The sequence below is a fragment of the Schistocerca serialis genome, chromosome 12 (assembly GCF_023864345.2).
Source record: "Schistocerca serialis cubense isolate TAMUIC-IGC-003099 chromosome 12, iqSchSeri2.2, whole genome shotgun sequence".
Taxonomy (NCBI): domain Eukaryota; kingdom Metazoa; phylum Arthropoda; class Insecta; order Orthoptera; family Acrididae; genus Schistocerca; species Schistocerca serialis.
In genome coordinates this window covers 71,339,801-71,362,943 of record NC_064649.1, presented here as the reverse complement: position 1 = coordinate 71,362,943, position 23,143 = coordinate 71,339,801, and the positions used below count along the sequence as shown (strand labels likewise).

Below are 23,143 nucleotides of genomic sequence, written 5' to 3'. Positions count from 1 at the left end.
GCGGTCCGTTAGTATACGCCGGACCCGCGTGTCGCGACTGTCAGTAATTGCAGACCGAGCGCCACCACACGGCAGGTCTAGAGAGACGTCCTGGCACTCGCCCCAGTTGTACAGCCGACTTTGCTAGCGAAGCTACACTGACCGATACGCTCTCATTTGCCGAGACGGTAGTTAGCATAGCCTTCAGCTACGCCAATTGCTATGACCTAGCAAGGCTCCATAATCCTTTGCTATATATATTGTGGTTATAACATGTACCGTCAAGAGAGATGTTCTACAATTGTGGATTAAAGTTAAGTATTACATCATCTACGTACTTTATTTGCAATTCTCAAGATATTGTCCTGTTCCAGACCTCACGCCAGTCAGCGTGTAATTAAACGCGTGCATTTCGGCCTCCTCTAGAAACACAGTGTTGGTTCTTCTGCCAACACTACAAAATGTATGCCACGCAGTTAGTCTAGGGTAATGTGGTGGTCGTTTTCTTCACGATCAGGAGAATGATAAAACGAGTGAAGGCCACATCAGCAAAAACTGCCATTGAATTTCGCAGAGTGCCGGCCGGAGTGGCCGAGCGGTTCTAGGCGCTACAGTCTGGATACGCACGACCGCTACGGTCGCAGGTTCGAATCCTGCCTCGGGCATGGATGTGTGTGATGTCCTTAGGTTAGTTAGGTTTAAGCAGTTCTAAGTTCTAGGGGACTGATGACCTTATAAGTTAAGTCCCATAGTGCTCAGAGCCATTTGAATTTGAATATCGCAGAGGTATTAGACAAAAATCGTGACGCAAAGTCACTTCTTTCATCATGACCACACTCGACAATTCAGTCAGAGTTTGCACTGATGAGAGACGATGGCAGAGTATGTACATCTATGTTGTGTGCAGTACAATGCACACTCCACCACACTCGTTCTATTCGCGTTGGAAACTGATCACATGTTTGCTATCGTGAGAAATGTAACTGATATGCAAGTTAGGGGGCAGAATCACGATGTCATGCAAATCAAACACAAGTGTATTTATACTCAATCTGAGAAGTGTAACAACCTGACACAAATCCTACATGGGGTAGCTGGCCTCTCAAATAATTTATTCAATAAATTAACTCACAAAATTTCCCCTCCAAAAATGATGATGGGAAAGGATTCTGATGAGTGTGTCTGTTTAACAGATTAATGCCGTCCTAAAAGATTGCAGTTACATTTATTTTATTTCAGTGGAACACAAAATTGATAATGAATTTGTGTAAGGAACGATCATGTATATTAACGTAAACCAAACACGCGAACAGCTCTCACCTGACAGAGGTACAAACGACACTGTATGGAATCTAGTGAGCTTCTCGGCGACAAGAAGAGGGAGCAAAGAGAACAGGTGGAATGTACAATATCAAGAAACAAGTGGTTAATCCGATGCAGTACCAAAATATCACAAAAGGAGGCAAAGTTGTTCTACAGGTGCCACTGCTGAGAAATCTCAGCTCGAATTTTGGGTAGCTGAAAAATCAACTGAATCCCTACAGGCTGCAGCTGCCTATTTTACCGACTGTATAGTGTAAGGCGGCGTGTTAATGACGGCTGCTACTCGTGATTTGCTCCGCTGCCTGGAGATGAGCTCCACGCTGGAGATCAATTGACGTGGGAGCATAGAACAATTGTTTGTCCATGTCGCCGGTCAAGTGAAACTGCGAATGAAATTATTCTGGAGCATGGGCGGCAAAGTAGGCGACCGACTCCTGAGGTGGTCAATAACCAACATCCTCAAATTCTCTTCTGGCCAATACCCAGAGAGCGACTAGTCCACTTTGCCAGAACTCAGCCAATCATCGCCAATAAACAAAACTTTCGCCAGTTATAGCTTTGCAACAAATTCGTGTAGAATCCCTCTGCTGTACTACATCAATCTAGGCGCCAATACCATTTCTTCCCACCAATTCCCGACATTGACTGTAGAGACTTTATTGTGTTCTGCCTTACGGCAAGTCTTGTCATGGGGCAAGCCTCGTCAGAGAGGTCCACCGCATGAACGTCTAGGGAAGTGATTCCAGTGGTGGTTACCCGTTGCCTTCCACTGATGATGATGAAATGATAATGAGGACAACACCAGTCCCTGAGCGGAGAAAATCTCTGACCCAACTGGGAATCGAACCTGGGCCTCTTGGTGTAACAGACCGCCCCACTGACCACTCAGCTATCGGGGCAGACAGTGACTATAAAGACATACTGATGTAGCATTGGAGCAGCCTATCCTAGCTTCTGCAAGGACTTCGTGCTGGAAGCTTTCTTCTGATGGGCGCCAACGATATGTGATGATTAGGGTGCTCGTGTAACGTTGCACTGTTGGCTATTCTGTGGAGCTCGGCGACCATTTCTCTGAAGCTTCCCAAACAATAGCACAGCCGTCGCACGAGCTGGCGTATTCCTGCTAAAAACATTAGGGTTTCATGAGAAAACTGCCCCTAGCCATAGTAACAATAGCGAGCGTCCATCGCCCTGACCCCGAGGACAGCTTTGGGAATCCGTCTGCAAATCCCACTGACCGGACGTTCACCCCGCCTTCTGATCTATTGTGAGCAGGTGGTCTCCTGACAGCCCAGGAGTTCCAGCCCATCTCTCCACTGTCAAATGAACAGAATTATGGTATGCATGCATCGTAAGTAGTAGGACTAATCCACTAAATTACAGGCCCATATCGTTAACGTCGATATGCAGCAGGATTTCAGAACATATGTTGTGTTCGAACATCATGAATTACCTCGAAGAAAACGGTCTATTGACACACAGTCAATACAGGTTTAGAAAACATTGTTCCTGTGAAACACAACTGGCTCTTTATTCACATGAAGTGTTGAGCGCTATTGACAAGGGATTTCAGATCGATTCCGTATTTATGGATGTACCACACAAGCGGCTCGTAGTGTAATTGCGTGCTTATCGAATATTGTATCAGTTTTGTGACTGGATCTGTGATCTTGTTTCAGAGAGGTCACAGTTCGTAGTAATTGACGGAAAGTCATCGAGTAAAACAGAAGTGATTTCTAGAGTTCCCAAAGGGTAGTGTTGTAGGCCCTTTGCTGTTCCTTATCTATATAAACCATTTTGGAGACAATTTGAGCAGCCGTCTTCGGTTGTTTGCAGATGACGCTGTCGTTTATCGAACCAAAACAAACTGCAAAACGATTTAGAAAAGATATCTGAATGGTGCGAAAAGTGGCAGTTGACCCTAAATAACGAAAAGTGTGAGGTCATCCACATGACTGCTAAAAGGAATTCGTTAAAATTCGGTTACACGATAAATCAGTCTAATCTAAAAGCCTTAAATTCAACTAAATACCTAGGTATTACAATTACAAATAACTTAAACTGGAAGGAGCACATAGAAAATGTTGTGAGGGAGGCTAACCAAAGACAGCGTTTTATTGGCAGGACACTTTGATAATGTAACAGACCTACTAAGGAGACTGCCTACACTACGCTTGTCCGTCATCTTTTAGAATACTGCTGCGTGGCGTGGGCTCCTTACCAGATAGGACTGACGGAGTACATCGAAAAAGTTCAAAGAAAGGCAGCACGTTTCGTACTATCGCGAAATATGGGAGAGAGTGTCACAGAAATGATACAGAATTTGGCCTGAAATCATTAAAAGAAAGGCGTTTTTCGTTGCGACGTAATCTTTTCATTAAATTCCAATCACCAACTTTCTCCTAATGCGAAAATATTTTGTTGACACTGACCTAGATAGGGAGGAACAATCATCACGCTAAAATAAGGGAAATCAGAGCTCGTACAGAAAGATATAGGTATTCGTTCTTTCCACGCGCTATACGAGATTGGAATAATAGATAATTGTGAAGGTGGTTCGATGAACCCTCAGCCAGGCACTTGAATGTTATTTGCAGAGTATCCATGTAGATGTAAGCCCGATCATGCACATGCCGTTACAAAGCATCCGATAACCATGGCTGTGTAATACGGTAGTGAAATGGCATTAATTTGTATGTATGCAAATTCAGATTTTTAAAATGATTCAAATGGCTCTAATCACCATGAGACTTAACATCTGAGGTCGTCAGTCCACTAGAACTTAGAACTACTTAAACCTAACTAACCTAAGGACATCACACACATCCATGCCCGAGGCAGGATTCGAACCTGCGACAGTAGCGGCCGCGCGGTTCCAGACTGAAGTGCCTAGAACCGCTTGGCCACAGCGGCCGGCCTTTAAAATGCAAGATGAAGATGTTTGATGGCCCTTAAAAAATGTACGAAGAGGCAAGACGGTCTGCCTTTTTGCAGTGTATGGCACGAAGGAAGAGTGACTCCTTAAATGCCTCTCTGCATGCTATAATGAGTCCAACTTTCCCTTCACAGCCCCTTGGCGAGCGATATGTATGTTACATGTCAACTTTATACAAGGCAGCAAACAGTTAAAATTTGCAAACTGCCAGAACGAAGCTATATCGCTTACATTACGGCGATGTAATGTGTTTATGTTCAATAAATTCTGTTCATAACATATGTCTTGCCCGCTTATTTTAAGCTGTGGCTCATGATACATGACCACATTGTACACTGACCAAAATATAACGTTTTGGGAAGTTATCTCTATGATACAGCTTTTAATAAATTGATTATGTATTGTGATTCAATTTGATAGGAAATAAGTCAAATAATGAAGTGTTTAAATAAGCACGACAAAAACCGAATTACTGTGTCTGTTATAATGATCCAATCAGAACATGCCCTTACCCCATACCAATTCACGAAAATCAATTTTTTTTTTATCTCTGGAACCCATTAGATAGAAAAGCTGCAAACAGGACCACGTGGTTGTGAGCCTGTGCTAGCCATTTAATGATAAAAATCTTTCTGCCAAATGGTTGATCAACTATTCTTCTGAATTTAAGCCTGACTTCCTTTACATGCTCTCGCTCAGAGGAAAATCTTTCAAATTCCTCCTTGAGATAAGACACTACTGCATCTTTATCTGATTTACTTGACATATAAATCTTTCTTATGATCTTAGTTGCTCTTTATACTTCAGTACTCAATCATGCTACAAATGCCTCACGCTCAAATATGATAGTTTCAGACCTTTGTGTCTTATGTAGGGTGGGGTAGAGGCTTCTGTACTCCAAAGAGAGCAGAATGTACTGCACACATGGTTGGCTATCGATTACAATGTACGACAATGAATGTGCTGTCAATTTGTTGCCATGTGACCCATTTATCCACTGTTACAGATAGTGATAGTTGATAGTGACGACTATTGACAACCTTCTCTTGCCCTTCCTGGCGGCGGTGGTTTCCTTAAAGTGAGCTGTTCACAGTGCAGTCTCAAGCTGGTGGCACTAGCAAAGCCCAATACCTACGAAATTTTTGATATGGACTGTCCCACCCATTACGCTTGTAGGATCTGGTCCACAGAAATGCTCTGATATAATGCTTTTGTTACCCATTCTGCACTCAACTATCACTCCTGTATCAAGTCCCCCAACACACCCAGCCACATAACTTCCTAAACCACAGTACCTGATATGCCAGTGCAGTGTTCTGTCTCTCATTCTTTCAATTCAGATGTAGATCTAGGGTACGTGCTTAGATAGGAGGATCACAGTCTTTTAGAGTCTCTTCCGCCACCCCCCCCCCTTACCCCACACCAAAAAAAATTAGTTTGTTGCCACCCTATTTCTAACCTTCCACAGATGTCTCAGACTATAACAATACAAGACATAAAATCTATACATATATAAATCAAAGTCCCCCAGTGTGGACTCTGTCAGTATGTTTGGAACAATCTTAGGAACTACTGTAGGCATTTTGATACAGTTTTCTCTAGTAGACAGATTTTCACAAGGAGCACAAGGAAGGTTTATGTGCTTAATTTGTAACTATTTCATGCAGACTGGCTGAACTATGGCACCAACTACTACTACCAGAAGCCGTAAGCCATCACTGACTTCCTAAATGCAGACTACACATCATGGTAGCTCACTAGCATGGTCACTACACCAAATTTCAATTAACTATGTACCAGATAACATTTTTGGATCCTAAGAACTTCTCTGGCAAGCCCTGCTTAAATGGTAAGTTATGTGAAGGTGATGATATTCAGGTATTAAGCATTGCTCACTGAATATCAAATATAACTCTATGTGAATAACATTTGTGCATATGCTGGATTTACTTCAAAGAATGATGTAATTTAACATCAGTGAATCAAATAGGTAGCATCAACATTCTTATTAACACTACAAAAAGATGTACTTTGCCTATATCAAAGTGACCTATCTCAAGAAAACTAGAGTGAATACCATTTGTAACATAGTAAATTTTTTGGCATTCTGTTATATCTAGTTCTTGGGACACAATAATGTTTTAAATTCATAAAATCAGCTATGTCAAAAATTGAAATTTTAAAATCTTGCCCCTCTTGGATAATTTCTGTGGCTACCCATGGTAATGAGTCTCACTGCCCTTGGATCTGTGCCTGTTCCATTCTTGTATAACGTTCATGCCTTCTGTATGAGAAATTTTTAAATCGATATCATTCTGTATGATCAGTACCTTTTATTATGTGTGCCTTCATTCTTACTTCCACTCTGTATTCACAGAATATGCCCAATTTCCTTGACTGTGCTCAACCTTCAGTTATTTTTCAAATTTCATGAGCTGCATTAACATAATATTGTCAGACAAATACTTTCTTGACGAGAGGATTTTGTCGAATGTGCAGATTTTTAAGTTATCCTCTGCTAGAAGGAACAATTTAATGACCAAATGCAGCAAGTGGTAATTCCAGCATCTACAAGTACATTACTGACAGCTACTTTATTACGGCAGTGAATAAGTCAGTCCATCTTCACAGTCAACTCAGAACTGAATGCAGATCAATGATATTCAATTTAACTACCAGCACAAGTTGACTTTAGTGTTTAATACTGAGCTATGAAAATTTTAAAGATTATGGTGTACAAAGTATGAATCAGAGGAACACATCATGGTGCCATTGTTGCATTTGAAATTTTCTCTTCATCTCATCTCATTTCATATGAATGTATCTTGCTTCCAAACAGGTGGAAATTTGGTAGAAAGACAGGAGATTTTCTATAGTTTTGGGAAGGAGGGGGGACAGTCTTTCTGCAACCGTGAAATTGTCAGTTATGTGTACCATACTCAAGACAAATACTTACCTGGAGCTTTTGTACCGTTCTTTTGTGATTTCAGACAATATCTGGCTTAGCACTGCTAGATGTTCTTCCATGCCTAACAGTTCATGAAGATATCCTTGTTACTTTTAGAAACAAACCAATTTCCACTTTCTTGATAATTCTTTTCAAGAATATGTAATGACCATTCCTTTCATGGTAGAAACCAATTTTTAAGTGCATTTTAAGATTACATTCCTGAAAAATTATCTGAACTGCAAAAGTGTATATAACTGCCAAATTGTGTTCAGTGTTCATAATACTGCAAAATCTTACTTAGCAGAAATAAACTTATATTTGTTATAATGGGAGTAAACTATTTCTAGCATCATTCAGTGTGTCTCTCTGGTATTCATTTATGGACTTACTGCTACGGTTTGACTGGTAGAGACTTACTTGTTCTTGATACTGTATTTGAAAATTTTCCAGTTTTATTTATACAGAACATACAGCAATTAGTACAGTCTTTACTTCCTCACTCTCTTTATTTCACTATTTTCTGATGTAGATATGTTGGAGATAAAAGTACATATGGTAATTAGATAATGACTTAGTCTGCTGCTCATGAAAAAACTATGTATCGTAGATTCTTCCATGGCTTGTTTGAAATGGTGCACAAATATTACACGTTTGTTTTTGTCTGTTGAACACAAATATGTGTCAACTTTTTTTATTTTGATGGATGATGCACCTGTTAATTTATAGGAGAAGTAAAAATTTCTTATTATAGTTTTAATTCAACTTGCTGTTGATTGAGGTATGTCCTATGTCTAAGTTAATGATTGAATTCTTCACATAATGGACGTGAATGCTGAGTGTTACACTTCATTACCATGGTGTGATGAATTTCCTCCCACTGGACCAAAAGTAATAACTTTCATCTCTGTGTCTCCACAATAAAGCTACAAAATGATATATTTTGATCACAATTCTGTCGTCAACTTACAGATTACATCATTATTACCACCAAAAAAGATTGACTATTATTACTACAACTATTTCAGTCAACTGTTTTCTCAAACACAACAATGAAATGAGAAATCATGATGTTCAAATACAGCGTATTAGTGACAGTGAACTTCTCAGGGTAGTACATTACATTGGTACAGGATTTGTAATCCACATATCACCAAGATAGATCTCTGGGCTATGGTATACTAATCTCTGTGTTATGGTATCTTAATGATAATTTGTTGAAGTCTTGATATAAATTATGTATCATAATGTTTTGCACTACTTTCTCAAGAAAACAGGAGTATTAAGAACACCAAAAGACATTAATGAATATATGTACTGGGAATACCTGTCAAACTACAAGTTTTGTAAGAGGTTTCTTCAGAGTGTTACACAGCTAATACCACAAATAAACCTTATAACACAGTTCTGTATTCTGGAAATAGAATCAATGCTAGTTAAATTCCTACAAAGCTTATTATGTAGCTAATTAGTGAATGTAAATATACAGAACTGATTTGTTTATAGAATTTTAAATCCCATACAACTGATGTAGGATGCTTATTTAATCTAAGGTGTGGATTTACTAGTTTGCTTCATGTTCTATTCACATTCTCAAAAGTATATCATTATTCCTTGTCTTTCATTCGTTGAATCGATTCTAATACTATGACTCAAACAGAAATGACTATCATGAAAATGTAATAGTAATTCATTTTCATTAACTATTCATCTGACATTTTCAAATATTGACATCCTGCATTTTTGTTGAGGGGAAAGCCTAATTTTTTTTTTTTATTCCTGCAATTTTATCATCTGAGAAATATGAAATTCACATTTTGTGACACTATGAATAAAAAATCATTTAGTAGAGAAAGTTGAAAATTTCATTGCTATAGGGATTATTGGATGAAAAGTAATTAATTTGCTATAGAAACAACAAAGTACCTGAAATAGAATCTGTCTTCCCCAGGCATTACAATTTCAGTTTCAGAGTGGCTATTGGTATGTGATGAACAAGGAACTGGCACACCAATGAATAATATAAAACTGAGTTGAATACTTACGTGAAACCTGTTGTGCCATTCATGTTGGGTTGTTCTATATCAAGAAGATAATCATTTATCTCCTAATGGTTCATGGTTAAACAGAAAAGTGTTGTGTAATCTTTTGCAATCATTCATTTCAAGAACACTTAGTGACAATTACTTTCAGGCCAAATCCAGTCATTATACATATTTTTATGAGTATGCTGTGGAAAAAAGAAGTATCTGGAATGATATAGTAGTCGTGGTTCCATGTATCTCTTCACTGATCCAAATACTGCACAATTCTATTTATAAAAATAAATTTCTAGCTGATCTAATGAATATAAAAGTAAGAGTGTCTTTAATTTCCGTATACTCGTTTCTGGAGATTGAAGTTACGCATATGTAGTGTTATGTGAAACACCCATTCTATTACAACAAAAACTTGTGGTTTTACATGTTGAAGTTATTGTAGTATACTTCCAACAATGAACTAAGCACTTAAGACAACATTTCACACATTTTAACTACTAAAAATGTGAAATATTAATGAAAACTTTTTTACATACGTTCAGATGATGAACATGAGGCACAAATGCTCTACAATCTACAAATGCATTTTCCAATTTTAGAGCAAAGTTATATTGCCAATGCCCATTGCCCAAGACAACTTCTTCTTTCACATAAAGCAGCAACAATGGAGTAGAGCTTGGCAAGCACAAAGACAAACAGTAGAAAGTGTCGCCATATGGGGGCAGGAATTGTCTTGCTGATACGTAAGCCCAAGATGGCTTACCATGAAAAGCAACAACATAGGGTGTTGGTATGGTCGAAGTACAACTGTGCTGGTAGGTTGCTGCAGATGTTATGAAACGAAATGGTGACCCAGACCACCATTCCTGGTTGTTGAGTCCATGGCATGCAAGAGTCATGTTGGTATCCAACTGGGATGGTCATCAGGGTTCGTTTTGAAGTGGACCTCATCACTGAAAACAGGTTTACTCCAGTGTATGGGATTCCAGACAATGTACAAGACACCACTGCAAACAGGCTTGTTTGTGTTCAGAGATCAATGGTAGTGGGCACAAAGGGTACTGTGGGCTCAGCGACCTTTCTGTGAGCCACCTATTAATGGTCCTTGTGGTCACTAAAGCACCAGCTGCACGCAGGATCAATGATAATGATGAATATGGGGGTCTGAGAATCTCTCCGATGACCGCTCAGTCCTCACATTCTGTGATCCCTCTAAGTCGACACCTTACTTCTCAACACTGTATTCAGCCATGTTTTAACCATACCTGCCAACATTGGTAAAGAGTGGCATGAATCCTATTCACATGTCGCTTTGCTGATTATTTCAGCTAGCTCTTTCATGCCAACTACACACCCTCTCTCAAATATTGTCATCTGTGTATACTGTTCACAATGCTGCCTGTGAGACATATCTACTATCAATCTAAATATACAGACTATTTGCTAAGACATTATGGCCTGTTGTTGATGTGTCTCCTGTTTACTAACTTGGGCACTGAAATTGTGCTGCTGTGTCCCACATTCATCCATTGGCTGCCAACGTTTACAGTTTTGCATTTTCTGTTGATACCTGCAAGAATATGAGTTTGTGACTAATTTGCATACCTCCTTCGTGGTACGTCTTTTTTTTTGTCTTAAGGTGTATTTGATGCCTCTAATGAGTTCCTCACTAATTTTACATGTATCTGATTCCATTAACACTCAGTATTAAGCAACAAAATGTTTCAAGACTTCTTTTGTTCCTTGATTATATATAAGTACAAGGGTCATTGAATAACTGAAGAGACAAATTGGTCTGGGGCAAAAAGCGTTTATTTTTAAAAAACAATATTTTTTTTTACTTTTCAACATAATCCCTTGAACATTTATGCACTTGTTCCAATGGGCTCCAAGCTTTTTATTCTGGCTGCAAAGAACTCTTTATCTTGATGTATGAACCAATTTTCCAAAGCTTTTTCATGTCATCATTGTCCTAGTACCTCTCCTTATGTGATGCGTCCTTCAGTGCTGCGCACCAAACAAATGGAAATCACTAGATGTTAAATCATGACTTAAGTGGGATGAGACAGTACTTCCCAGGTCATTATGCCGATGATTTCACTAGTTAGTTGACCAATAGACATGCATTGTCTTACTGGAGAATCACACCTCTTTTTCTGAGATCCACTGTGTGTCTCTTTCATGGCTGGCTTCACCCTGTTTAAAAGCAAATCCGAGTAGTATTGGCTGTTCATTGTACGCTGCTCTTCGAGATAATCACAAAAAACTTCACCTTCAGCGTCCTGAAACACCGTCAACATGACTTTTCCTGCTGATGCTTGGGTTTTGAATTTTTTCTTGACATGTAAGTTGGTGTGCTTCCACTACAAGCTTTGTCTTTTTGATTCTGGCTCATAGTAGTAAACCAAGTTTCATCAAAAGTTAAAATTTTTGTCGAGGAAGTACTCAGCTTTTCATAACGTCCCTTTAGCTCTGTGCACACTCTCAGCCTTGTTTCTTTGTGTAGCCGTACCAACTCCTTTGGGACCCATTTTGCATATGTTTTGTGGTACTTGAGCTTGTTACAGATAATGTTATGAAATGTACTAGTACTAGATTGAACATCATCAACTATCATTTCATCAGTCACACGGCGGTCGGCACGAATAATGTGTCAATTCGACTTTCAGTGAGGGAGTTGAAACTGCAGGTCGGCCAGAACGGTGTTTGTCAGTCAGTGAGTTCTGACCATTTTCGAACTACTCAACTCACTTTTAAAAACTGGCACGACTCATAAAACCTTCACCATAAACTTTAGACATTCTACAGTACATTTTCACTGATTTCTCGCCTTCAGCAAATGAAAAACGAATAACAGAACATTGTTCAACTATTGTGGACGTTTCAAGTGGACTCACCATCTTGAAATGTACGAGGGCCGTTCAGAAAGTAACCTCCGGTTGATTTAAAAAAATACACCAAGTTAAATAAAAATATTTTAATATATACATCTTACAACTACATCTTTGCACTATTTTTCTACATAGTCTCCATAGCGATTGAGGCACTTATCGTATCTCTTCACAAGCTTTGAAATTCCTTCTGCATAAAAATCACCCGCTTGTGCCTGGAGCCAGCCTGTGACCGCATCTTTGAGCTCTTCGTCGTCATCAAACCGCTGTGACCCGAGCCATTTCTTCAAATGCATGAAGAGGTGATAATCACTTGGCGCCAGGTCTGGGCTGTAAGGTGGATGGTTGATAACGTCCCACTTGAAGGACTCAAGAAGGGCCGTTGTTCTGCGAGCAGAGTGAGGACGGGCGTTATCGTGCAAAAAAACGGTACCGGAAGTCAGCATACCACGGCGTTTGTTCTGTATAGCCCGTCGTAACTTTTTTATTGTTTCACAGTACACGTCTTGATTAATGGTCGTACCACGTTCCATGAATTCAACCAACAACACCCCTTTGGCATCCCAAAACACCGTTGCCATCAGTTTTCTGGCAGAAAAATCTTGCGAGGCTTTTCTTGGTTTGGTAGGCGAATTTGAATGTGCCCACATCTTTGATTGTTCTTTTGTCTCAGGGTTCACGTACTTAATCCAGGTTTCGTCACCGGACACGATTCTGTTGAACAATGGTTCTCCTTCGTCCTCATAACGTGACAAAGTCTAATGCAGAGGCCATTCTTTGAGTTTTGTGGTGGTCGGTAAAAATTTTGGGCACCCATCGTGCACAGAAATTACGGTAACCCAATCTTGCTGTCACTATCTCGTACAAGACAGTCTTAGAAATCTGTGGAAAACCAGTAGACAACTCCGACATTGAGAAACGTCGATTTTCACGAACATTTGCATCAACTGTCTGAACGAGTTCGTCAGTCACCAATGATGGTCTACCACTCCTCTCTTCATCATGAACGTTTTCTCGTCCACTTTTAAATAAACGTACCCATTCATGGACAATTCCTTCACTCATAACTCTTGGTCCGTACACGGCACAAAGCTCACGATGAATAGCTGCTGCAGAATATCCTTTGGCTGTAAAAAACCTTATGACAGCACGCACTTCACATTTGGCGGGGTTTTCTATTGCAGCACACATTTCAAACTGCCACAAAAACTAAACTAGCGCAGGTACGACGTTCACTCGACCACGGCTTGATGCCGACTGACCTGTTGAGTGCGTGAACGCACAGATGGCGTCACTACTCCCCCCACAACCCGCACTGTGACCAATCGGAGGTTACTTTCTAAACCGCCCTCGTATTTTTGGCCTTATACACAAAACAATGTTTACGCATCAGCTGATCAGAGCTCATCCCAGTGATGCAAAGTCAAAGCCATAAAAGTAGCAAACTTGGCCTACTGACAGTTTTTCTCCAGAGCAATTTGTCTCTTTAATTATTGAATGATCCTCATACAACAAAATAAAATCTTTTGTCTGTAGATGACTGTGATCGATGTTTATCATTGTAACAGTTGTATGTTATTGCATCTTGAGCATGAGATTTGGAACAGTTTTCAATGACATGGGTTTGTGCTAGGGGGAGCTCAGCCATTCAACTGAAATGGGAGGAAGACTTGCATGTCTGGATTATTTCTATATGAAGGATACACAGGATCGGAGGATGATGAGAATAATAATCAACTCCGAAGATACAATTCTTTTTTTCAGAAACTCAGTTACAAAATTTTTTTAGCTTAGGTTCTTCTGCACTAGTAGCCAAGTCGTCCTGCGGAGACTCTGTGAGTGCTCTTCACCATTTGGTACTGTAAATGAAACCCTCATACAAAATTTAAGATCAACACAACCATACTGATAACTAGCCTTTTCCTTGTAGTTCTGGCTGTTTGCATTCATGACTGCTTCTCACTGACTCTTACATCTGACTTGCGAGCATTCATCCTGAAGTTCTGTCTAGACTTCCTTTTCGACCCCACCTGTCCATGGCATGATGCAGCATCAAAGGGCTTATTTTATTGACTTATGAAGCACCAGGGTGTGGTGTTCTTCTTGTATTCTTCAGAGGCTCAATGGAAAGGAAAGAGCCTTTTCCCTATGTCGTCTCAAACTATTGGCTTTTCATTATGTATATTGCATTCCCTACCACGAGCCATCTCTCTTCCTCTTTCACAGCTACTACTCACGGTCTCAGTTCTTATTCCTTTATTGTCTAAAGGCTTAGCTTGATTAATTCTGTCACCTTATTCATTCCTTTATCTTCCTAAGACCTCCTTTTTAATTGTCACATCAGTTATTTCACAAACCCCTTTATCTGTGTACCTCTCTCGCCTGACAATTTGGTGTTCAGTGACTGCTTGTGCCACATCCAAACTTTGTCTGTACTTACGATGCATTCAGTGTTTTTCTAGGACTTCGGTTTTCATTGTTGATATGACAACTCCACCCTTTAGAAAACTGATCTTACTCTTCTGAGTAGAGACAGTTGATCTGGTGTTTTGTTTCCGATTTTCGTTTTTCTCGCTTTGTACACGATTATATTAGTAAAACTATTACGTTTCAAGACGCCAGATTATAATCATTTTTCTAAAATAGTGTACATTAATTTTACAATATTTGGACATAATCCTATCATGATTACAACACTTTTCTTTAGAAAAGTAGCCATGTTTCTAAAAGATATTGATTCGTTTTGGTCCTTATGGCCACTTTCATGAAGTATTATCTCCTCTGTGTTTACATTAAGAGGTTGTCAGGATAAGGTATTCTCTGGACACTGGATCACTAAAGTAATTCAAACACAAATTTTTTCTGCAAGAACCATTATTATCAAATAGTTCCACACAACTTTAAAACACGCTTGGGAACATTTATAATGCTTGCAACAGCATGTTAATATGACCAATATAATTAGCATTATGTCCACAAACATCATAATAGTAAATGTGTTCAATATCTGGACTGTTTCATCTGGTCGTGCTGTTCACCATTCATTCTTATAAACTATTTAACTTTTTTTTCTATTTCGAACTGTGTAATCACAAGAACTAAATATAATTCTAAATTTAAAAAGGAAATGTTGGTTATCTCATTATTTACAATGCAAAAGTTAAATTACAAATGCATCTTTGGTATTATACCTTTCTTCATTGTGTTTGTATGTGTAATTCAGTCTGTCTATATGAAGATTCTCATGTCATATCATTTACATTTAGAACAGAAATTTAACTTTCATAACTCCTTTCATCAACACAAACTTGGGAGCATGTTCCTATGCAGTACTGTCAGATCTAAGAACTACATTTAACCGCTTTATTGTTATTTCATTGTGTCCAAATAATCTGAGTTAATGTTATTCTGTTCACACAATGATTTGAAATTTTGCATGCAAGCTGAAGCAACTTTGCTTCACACTCCTCCTGATCAAAAACTCAGTATAGGGACAGATTTGTCAGCGTAGCCATTGTTCTTATTTAATCACTTACAGTTTAACTGTTCAGCGAAGGGCTTTGCAAATTGTCTTTTTGCATCAAAAATTAGCAAAAATTCTTTCTTGGGCTGAATAAATGTAAAATTTCCTTTTGACTGAGGAATCACTGTTGGTACTCACAACATACCACACAAGTTGAACACATTATTGTCAATTAAGGGAACATTTCTTATGTAGTCTCATGCAGTTTTGTGTGTGGTTGGTTGGTTTGTGGGATTGAACGGACCAGAATGCTTGGGCCATCGGTCCCTTTTTTCACGAACTTGAAACACTTACAAAGAATAAAAACAAACAATGGAGATGACAAGAGACGACACAGGACAACAAAGAGTCAGAGACTAGACAAACGGAATTAAAATCGGTGTGACAGTGGTTGGCTGACCATAGAGAAAAGAACGGGGAAGTCAACCATCAAGAAATGCATAAAAAAAAACAGTGTAAAATCGCAGGCCAAAGGCCAGACTCAACATAAAAAAGGACAAACATTTAGATCAAGTGATAAAAAAACACTGCCTCAATAAAACGCAAAACTAAGCCTCCCATGGCAGTGTCATCAGTTAATAGTGCAGGGCGCATATCAGGCAGTGTAAACGTCTGCCTGAGCGCAGTTAAAAGGGAACAGGCCAACAAAATATGGACCACTGTCAAAGCTGACCCACAGCGACACATGGGTGGGTCCTCACGGCGCAATAAATAGCTGTGCATCAACTGGGTGTGGCCAATGCGCAGCCCGCAGAGAACTCTTGCGAGAGACGCGGAAGGAAGAGCGCCACACACTGGTAGCCTCCTTGATGGCCCGAAGTTTGTTGGGTGAAGGAAGTGTGCGCCATTCTTCTCCCCAGGTGCGAAGTACCTTCTGCTGCAAAACTGACCTGCGGTCACTCTCTGAAACGCCAACCGCCACGGCTGGTGGACTGACAGCCTGTTTGGCCAGCATGTCAACACGTTCATTTCCCAGGATGCCGACATGACCTGGGATCCACACAAAGGCCACAGAGCGGCCGCAATGGGCAAGAGTATGGGGGGACTCCTGGATAGCCATCACCAGATGAGAGCAAGGGAAAGACTGACCGATAGCTCGTAAACCGCTCAGGGAGTCACTACAGATAACAACGGACTCACCTGAGCAGGACCGCGAGAGATGGCGACCAGCTCGGCAGTGAAAATGCTGCTGGCAGCCGGCAATGAGTGTTGTTCATGATGATCCCCTAGAGTAAGAGCAGAACCGACATAACCAGCAACCATAGAACTATCAGTATAGACAATGTCACAGCCTTGAAACGTGCCAAAGATTGGAAGAAAGTGGTGGCGGAGGGCCTCAGGAGGGACTGAGTCTTTCGGGCCCTGTGCCAAATCGAGCCGAAGGCATGGGCGTGGTGGCACACACCACGGGGCTGCATGCAGAGGGGCCCGAGAAAGAGGTGGAAGAGGGAAAACCTCAAGCCCAGAGAGAAGAGCTCTGACACGAACTGCGACGACAGACTGAGGGAACAGGAGACAATAATTGGGATGCTCAGGCAAGATACAAATGTTTGGATCCTGTTGTGAAGGATGGGGTCCAGCAACCGCAATCCAGAAGGGGATGCTGAACTGTAAGCCAGGCTTCCATAATCTAGACAGGACTGAATTAATGCCTGGTAGAGCCGTAGAAGGGTAGACCGATCAGCACTACAGCTGCTGTGACTCAAGCAACGAAGAACATTAAGATTCCGCCAACATGTCTGTTTAAGCTGCCGAATATGAGGGAGCCAAGTCAACCGGGTATCTCCACCACAGCAAGAGGTTCGCTGTCAAGATAAAGCTGTGGCTAAGGATGAAAAGTGTGTCGCTAGCAGAAATGGATAACACAGGTCTTAGCAGCTGCAAACTGAAAGCCATGCACTACAGCTCAAGACTGCACCTTGCAGATAGCGCCCTGCAGCTGCCGTTCAGCAGCTGCCATGCAAATGGAGCTATAGCATAGGTAGAAGCCCATTAATTGCAATTAAAAAGAGGCAGACACTTAAGACAGATCTTTGTGGGACCCCCATTCTCCTGAACTTGGGAGGAACTATGGGAGGCCGCAACTTGCATGTGGAAGGAATGAAGCGACAGAAAATTTTGTATAAAAATTGGGAGTGGGCCCCGAAGCATAGAGAGGATGCGATGTTGCCATGTCGTATCGTATGCCTTCCACATGTCAAAAAAGACACCGACCAGGCGCTGACTGCAGGCAAAGGCCATACGGATAGCAGATTCCAGGCACACTAGATTATCGACGGCAGAGCGGCCCTTACGGAACCCACCCTGAGACGAAGCCAGAAGGCCCTGAGACTCAAGTAGCCAACTCAACCGCTGGCTCTCCATGTGTTGAACAAAGAGCGTTGGTGAGGTTAATGGGGCAGTAGCTGTCCACCTCCAGTTGGTTCTTGCCAGGTTTCAAATGGGAGATTACAATGCTTTCCCACCATTGTGATGGGAACTCATCCACAACCCAGACACCATTGTACAGGTCTTGGAGGCGTCGCTGGCAGTCCACTGAGAGGTGTTTGAGCATCTGACAGTGGATGTGATGAGGCCTGAGAGCAGTATCAGGGCAAGCGGCTAGGGCACTTTGAAATTCCCACTCACTGAATGGAACATTGTACGATTCAGGGTGGCACGTGTGAAATGAAAGACTATTATGTTCCAACCGCTCTTTCAGGGAGAAGAAGGCCAGTGGGTAATTCGAAGAATGGAACTCTGAGCAAAATGCTCTGCTAAGCAGTTTGCAATTGTGTCGGAGTCAGTACAGACTTCTCCATTCAGTGAAAGTGCAGGTACACTGATAGGGGTCCGATAGCCATAGAGGCACCTAATTTTGGCCCAAAACTGCAATGGAGAGGTACGGAGGTCAATGGTGGAGACTTATCTTTCCCAGCACTCCTGCTTGCGATGGCAAATGAGATGGCGGTCTCGTGCACGGAGCCGTTTAAAGGCAATGAGGTGTTCCAATGAGGGATGCTGCTTGTGAAGCTGGAGTGCTCGCCTGTGATCTTTAATCGCCCCAACGATCTCAGGCGATCACCAAGGCACAGTCTTCCGCCGAGGGGACCCAGACGAACAGGGAATGGTAGATTCTGCAGCAGAAGCGATGCTGGTGGTGACTGAGTGAACCACCGCGTCAAGGGCGTCATTGGAAAGAGGCTCAATAGTGTCAATGGAGGTTAACAAGTCCCAGTCAGCCTTATTCATAGCCCAGCTGCAGGGGCGCCCAGAAGAATGACACTGTGGTAGTGACAGAAAGATGAGAAAGTGGTCACTACCGCGCAAGTTGTCATGCACACTCCATTGGGCTGATGGTAATAAGCTAGGGCTGCAGATGTCGATGGCTAAGTATATGCCATGCGCCACACTGAAATGTGTGAAGGCAACAGTATTTAAAAGAGAGAGCTATGCCAATACTTGCTCAACTATGCTGCCTCGGCCTGTGGCCACTGATCCAACCCACAGAGGGTTATTGGCCTTGAAGTCGCCCAGTAACAGAAAAGGTGGTGGAAACTGGACAGTCAGCGCAGCCAGGACATGGTGGAAGATAGAGACTGCAGACAGTAACAGCCTGGGACATCCACACCTGAACGTCGACAGCCTCTAAAGGTGTTTGTAGAGGGACAGACTCGCTGCAAAGGAAGTGAAGGATGTAGATGCAGACGCCACTAGTTACCCACTCATAAGCTGCCCGGTTCCTATAATAACCCTGAAAGCCATGGAGGGCGCGGGTTCGACTCGCCGGAAACCAACTTTCCTGAAGAGCAATGCAGAAGAAAGGGTGAAGGCTGAGAAGTTGGCGGAGCTCAGCAAGATGGTGGAAAAAACCGTTGCAGTTCCACTGGAGGATGACATTGTCCATGACCGAGAAAGGCGTGAAGGGACCAAGAAGGCAAATTACGCCACTGGGTCACCTGCTGCCACCGACTGAGTACCGACAGGAGCGACATCCATCATGTCTGAGGGACTGGCGAGATCTAGGTCCTCAGTGGACACCAGAATCTCCACTTCATCGTCAGATGCAGAGCTTGTAGGTAGCGGTGGAGTGGGTGCCACCACAGGTTCCTTGGTCTTAGGGGTCTTCAATTTCGATTTCTCAGACTGTTCCTTTGGTTGCCCTTGCTGGGAGGGCTTCTTTGATTCAGTCTCCGGGACTGAAGAGGAAGCTCTACGACCAGCAACCCGTGGCTTCTTCAGCCACTGGTGGGTGTCTGCTGTGCCACTGGTAGGAACCTGGGAAGGGAGTGACCCAAGGGATCCATTCCTAGCGAGAGAAGTCGAAGAAGACATACGCTACTCCAGCTTAGAAGTGGGGTCTGGCGTCCCCAGTGGTTGGGGGGGGGGGGGGGGCGCTGTTGCTTCTGAGGTAGGTGGTGTGAGAGCAACAAGGAGGGAAGTACCCTCCACCATCAAGGGGGCAGGTGGGGTCCTTCCGCTCTGAGAGCTGACTGCATTCACATGGGATGAAGCCATTCAATTTCCGTTTAGCCTCAGTGTAGGTCAGTCGGTCCAGGGTCTTGTATTCCATTATTTTCCTTTCCTTCTGTAGAATCTTACAGTCCGGCAAGCAAGGGGGATGGTGCTGTCTGCAGTTGACACAGATGGAAGGCAGGGCACATGGAGTATCGGGATGGGACCTTCTCAGGTCATGTATCACCCTCGAAGGCCAAGATGAAGGCACCGGTGGCAACCAGACTACCCCTCGGACCCCAGTGGACATGCCAGACGAAATGTACACCTCGTCGCTCTAAGATGGTGCGCAGCTCGTCATCGGACTGTAAAAGAAGATCCCTGTGGAAGATAATGCCCTGGACCATATTTAAGCTTTTATGGGGCGTGATAGTGACAGAAACATACCCCAGCTTCTTACAAGTGAGTAATGTCCATGACTGGGCAGAAGATGCTGTTTTTATCAAGACTGACTCGGGTTGCATTTTTGACAAGCCCTCCATCCACCTCCCCAAACTCGTCCTCTAAATCCTGTACAAAGAACTAAGGCTTCATGGACACCAAGTATTCCCCATCAGCTCTGGTACAGATGAGATACATATAATATATTGTACAGTATGTATATATGTAGCTCTGAAAATATTTAGAGGCGAAATATTTACAGTTGCAGCACAGAACACAACCTCATGTTTAGCAACAACAAAACAATAGAAAATGTTAGAAACCAGTTATGGAGGTCTCCAGCACCCATACCCTCATGTGATTCTAGAAACGGTCACTAACTGGATACACTGATCTGGAGACATCATTTCTTCCTAGGTACAGTATCTTCAAGACACAGCACTCACTTGTACATAGTGCTTCGCTGGAGACACTTCTCAGCCAAGGCACTGCTGCTTCATGTATTCTAACATTACAACTAAAAGTAATATTTGTTTTCTTAACAGATGTGCCCCTGTATCTGACAGTAGCTTCAATTGCTTCCTTAGTCATGCGCAATACTTTCTAATACATCGTTTTCTGTGGCACAGTCTGCTGTTCAGACTGTGGGCTTATCTGTCTATTATTCGGACCGTGGGCTTATTTACTGCGACCGTGTTCGACTGCACAGCTTTGTCGCCTCTTATTTTCCCTTATTCTTCCAACTTCTGCATGGCATTATCGCCCTGTTTAGTCACATTGAGAACAAGTGGCATTTCTTACTGTAACATAATCGGTAGGAGTCGGACATTTTCTTCCTACCATGTTGGTGGATGTCCTGTCCAACCGCAATTCAGAATGGAGACATCTCTGAATAGCTTCCATTGTCTTTGCTCTATTTCCCTATCATCAGGAGCTTTCTGTTTAAATTTTTCCACAACGGATTGTTTATACCCTTTTTGCAGTGGTTTCTGGTGTTCATGCACTCATCCATCTGAAAGGAGACTTTCCATGGAGCGTAGGTCCCTTGTGTTGTTGTGTACCCTTTGTGCGGTGGCTGCTGACATTTATCTGCACATCCTTTTGAAACGAGACACTCCATAGAGCGTAGGTCCCTTGAGTTTTTGTATAGGCCTACCCTCTGTGCAGTAGTTGCTGAAAGGAGACACTGCACATAGTATATGTCCCCTGGGCTGTTGCATACTTTTTGTGCAGTGGTTGCTGGTGTTCATCTGTCCATCCGTTTGAAAGGAGACCCTTCACCAAGCATTGGTCCTTGGATCAACATCTGCAACAAAATACGCAAAACGTTATGAAACAGCTGTAAATATATGATACATAAAGAATAAGAATTTATTAAAGCCGTAAGTAAAGTTTCCACATCACAACAGAGGAGGCATTCTGAACTGGGGAAGAACTGCTGAGCAACATTACCATGCGACTTTTTCTGCATAGCCCGCGAAAAATACGTAGAACACAGGAGACATGGCAGGACGTCAAAGTAACTTCATGCAAACGCACACCACCAGCGTTTATGTAAAATATGTGAGGTGGCAGTTGTCTGTGACGGGGGAACAGCCACCATAGGACATTAGTGTTGTACGTGTCTAGTGTTGTTATCAGGGATGGTAAGGTATGTAAGGAGAGTGAACTCTGTGACGTGTTTGTTTGATCAGTGTTAAGGACAGGGTGATTCTGCATATTCGTGTGGCATAGAGTTATCAGCATCCGAATGAGTCTTGTAATGGTCTCATTGTGGGTCTCCATTTGGCTGGCTGACTGAATTGTGTAGTGACCAGATTTGTGGGGCGTTGAGATTTACCAGTGGCCCAATGCTGGACCATAACACTAAATGGAGGTAGGCATATTATTTACCAACGTTCCGGTCGACCACATCTGACGATCGAAGAGCACCAAGCACAGCATAAATCCTTCTCATGTGACAAAGAACGCAGGTACCATCACGTGTGAAGGCCGCCATTAACGTATCATGAATAGTTTAAGAATTCGTACACGGGTGGAACTTGTTGCGGGACATCGTGGAGTAACCCCGCTTCAGCCCTTATAGTTTCACGATGTACCGATAGGCGGTGGTGCTGTACCAGCAACCGCAGGATGAAATCTTCTTGTAGAAATAGTAAACAGTCAGTCAGTATGTTGCAAATTAGAAGTTTCATTTAACATTTATAAAAACGTCTCCATCAGAAGTAAATATTGACAACCTAAATAACTTAACAGTTACAATATGTTAAGCTACTTATACACACAAGTGCAATAACATCTCGGCAGGCATACAAAAAATTATTCAGACTTACTGGATTACATCTTGAGGCAGAGATACGTTAACATATAGCCGAAAGCCTGTCAGTCCATTACAAAATTTCACCTCCATAATAATTAAAACATGTATAACGTGGTTGTTGTCATTTCGTGTTTCCTCACCAATGTACAGCTAGTTTTGCAGAGTCACATATACAGCACTTGGGCTAAGGAAAGCTTCTGGCAAGAGAAGGGACTAATAGTACGCACATGGAGCGCGCGTGACAGTGAATTAAACTTTATTATGCTAAAATTTCACGTACTGCTTCGTGCGGAGTGCATACTTCATGGGGT

General features: G+C 42.1%; 1 long non-coding RNA gene across 2 annotated transcripts in view; it reads right to left on the bottom strand.

Annotated features, from left to right (window-relative positions):
- LOC126428222 (uncharacterized) overlaps nt 1–23,143 on the bottom strand; it is a 207,509-nt gene that overhangs the window by 16,744 nt on the left and 167,622 nt on the right. The window contains exon 3 of one of the 2 annotated variants that reach the window (XR_007576798.1): nt 21,238–21,818. The exons of the other annotated variant lie outside the window; for it this stretch is intronic. This is a non-coding gene — a long non-coding RNA (uncharacterized LOC126428222). Of the gene's footprint in view, nt 1–21,237; nt 21,819–23,143 lie in introns of those variants that run through there. 2 annotated transcript variants of the gene reach the window in all.